Genomic DNA, 3,301 nt, shown 5'->3' with positions numbered 1-3,301 from the left:
CAGACTTTGGTGCTGCGGGCTTTGCTGGACCGTCTGTCCTCACAAGCACCTTTTTTTTCACTTTTCCCCAGCACAGGCCTCCAATATGCCGAACGTCCTGGCCTGGCTCCCAAACCCAAGGGGGCAGCCAGAACAACTCTTGCTTTCTTTCATGGTCTCTGGGAACTACTTGTATTGCCACCCAGACTTTGGGGCTGCGGGCTTTCCTAGACCACTCTATCCTCCAAAGAACCTTTTTTTCACTTTACCCCAGCACCGGACTCCAATATGCCGAACGTCCTGGCCTGGCTCCCACAGCCAAGGTGGCAGCCAGAACAACTCTTGCTTTCTTTCAAGGTCTCTGGGAACTACTTGCATTGCCACCCAGACTTTGGGGCTGCGGGCTTTCCTGGCCACTCTATCCTCCAAAGAACCTTTTTTTCACTTTCCCCCAGCACCGGACCCCAATATGCCGAACGTCCTGGCCTGGCTCCCACTCCCAAGGTGGCAGCCAGAACAACTCTTGCTTTCTTTCAAGGTCTCTGGGAACTACTTGCAACTTGCCACCCAGACTTTGGGGCTGCGGGCTTTCCTGGCCACTCTATCCTCAAAAGAACCTTTTTTTCACTTTACCCCAGCACCGGACCCCAATATGCTGAACGTCCTGGCCTGGCTCCCACTCCCCAAGGTGGCAGCCAGAACAACTCTTGCTTTCTTTCATGGTCTCTGGAACTACTTGTATTGCCACCCAGACTTTGGGGCTGCGGGCTTTCCTGACCACTCTATCCTCCAAAGAACCTTTTTTTCACTTTACCCCAGCACCGGACTCCAATATGCTGAACGTCCTGGCCTGGCTCCCACTCCCAAGGTGGCAGCCAGAACAACTCTTGCTTTCTTTCAAGGTCCTCTGGGAACTACTTGCATTGCCACCCAGACTTTGGGGCTGCGGGCTTTCCTGTCCACTCTGTCCTCACAAGCACCTTTTTTTCACTTTTCCCCAGCACCGGCCTCCAATATGCCGAACGTCCTGGCCTGCCTCCCACAGCCAAGGTGGCAGCCAGAACAACTCTTGCTTTCTTTCAAGGTCTCTGGGAACTACTTGCATTGCCACCCAGACTTTGGGGCTGCGGGCTTTCCTGGCCACTCTATCCTCCAAAGAACCTTTTTTTCACTTTCCCCCAGCACCGGACCCCAATATGCCGAACGTCCTGGCCTGGCTCCCACACCCAAGGTGGCAGCCAGAACAACTCTTGCTTTCTTTCAAGGTCTCTGGGAACTACTTGCATTGCCACCCAGACTTTGGGGCTGCGGGCTTTCCTGTCCACTCTGTCCTCACAAGCACCTTTTTCTCACTTTACCCCAGCACCGGCCTCCAATATGCCGAACGTCCTGGCCTGGCTCCCACACCCAAGGTGGCAGCCAGAACAACTCTTGCTTTCTTTCATGGTCTCTGGGAACTACTTGCATTGCCACCCAGACTTTGGGGCTGCGGGCTTTCCTGGCCACTCTATCCTCCAAAGAACCTTTTTTTCACTTTTCCCCAGCACCGGCCTCCAATATGCTGAACGTCCTGGCCTGGCTCCCACAGCCAAGGTGGCAGCCAGAACAACTCTTGCTTTCTTTCAAGGTCTCTGGGAACTACTTGCATTGCCACCCAGACTTTGGGGCTGCGGGCTTTCCTGGCCCCTCGATCCTCAAAAGAACCCTTTTTTTCACTTTTCCCCAGCACCGGACCCCAATATGCTGAACGTCCTGGCCTGGCTCCCACAGCCAAGGTGGCAGCCAGAACAACTCTTGCTTTCTTTCAAGGTCTCTGGGAACTACTTGCATTGCCACCCAGACTTTGGGGCTGCGGACTTTGCTGGACCCTCTGTCCTCACAAGCACCTTTTTTTCACTTTTCCCCAGCACCGGCCTCCAATATGCCGAACGTCCTGGCCTGGCTCCCATAGCCAAGGTGGCAGCCAGAACAACTCTTGCTTTCTTTCAAGGTCTCTGGGAACTACTTGCATTGCCACCCAGACTTTGGGGCTGCGGGCTTTCCTGGCCACTCTGTCCTCACAAGCACCTTTTTTTTGACTTTCCCCCAGCACCGGCCCCCAATATGCCGAACGTCCTGGCCTGGCTCCCACAGCCAAGGTGGCAGCCAGAACAACTCTTGCTTTCTTTCAAGGTCTCTGGGAACTACTTGCATTGCCACCCAGACTTTGGGGCTGCGGGCTTTCCTGTCCACTCTGTCCTCACAAGCACCTTTTTTTCACTTTACCCCAGCACCGGCCTCAAATATGCCGAACGTCCTGGCCTGGCTCCCACAGCCAAGGTGGCAGCCAGAACAACTCTTGCTTTCTTTCATGGTCTCTGGGAACTACTTGCATTGCCACCCAGACTTTGGGGCTGCGGGCTTTCCTGGCCACTCTGTCCTCCAAAGAACCTTTTTTTCACTTTTCCCCAGCACCGGACCCCAATATGCTGAACGTCCTGGCCTGGCTCCCACAGCCAAGGTGGCAGCCAGAACAACTCTTGCTTTCTTTCAAGGTCTCTGGGAACTACTTGCATTGTCACCCAGACTGGGGCTGCGGGCTTTCCTGGCCACTCTGTCCTCCAAAGAACCTTTTTTTCACTTTTCCCCAGCACCGGACCCCAATATGCCGAACGTCCTGGCCTGGCTCCCACTCCCAAGGTGGCAGCCAGAACAACTCTTGCTTTCTTTCAAGGTCTCTGGGAACTACTTGCATTGCCACCCAGACTTTGGGGCTGCGGACTTTGCTGGACACTCTATCCTCACAAGCACCTTTTTTTGACTTTTCCCCAGCACCGGCCCCCAATATGCCGAACGTCCTGGCCTGGCTCCCACACCCAAGGTAGCAGCCAGAACAATCTTGCTTTCTTTCAAGGTCTCTGGGAACTACTTGCATTGCCACCCAGACTTTGGGGCTGCGGGCTTTCCTGGCCACTCTATCCTCCAAAGAACCTTTTTTTCACTTTACCCCAGCACCGGACCCCAATATGCTGAACGTCCTGACCTGGCTCCCACAGCCAAGGTGGCAGCCAGAACAACTCTTGCTTTCTTTCAAGGTCTCTGGGAACTACTTGCATTGCCACCCAGACTTTGGGGCTACCGGCTTTCCTGGCCACTCTATCCTCAAAAGAACCTTTTTTTCACTTTACCCCAGCACCGGACCCCAATATGCCGAACGTCCTGGCCTGGCTCCCACTGCCAAGGTGGCAGCCAGAACAACTCTTGCTTTCTTTCAAGGTCTCTGGGAACTACTTGCATTGCCACCCAGACTTTGGGGCTGCGGACTTTGCTGGACACTCTATCC

Source organism: Numenius arquata, unplaced genomic scaffold (genome assembly GCF_964106895.1).
Source record: "Numenius arquata unplaced genomic scaffold, bNumArq3.hap1.1 HAP1_SCAFFOLD_466, whole genome shotgun sequence".
Taxonomy (NCBI): Eukaryota; Metazoa; Chordata; class Aves; order Charadriiformes; family Scolopacidae; genus Numenius; species Numenius arquata.
The sequence above is the reverse complement of the archived record's forward strand: the minus strand, read 5'-3'. Positions refer to the sequence as shown.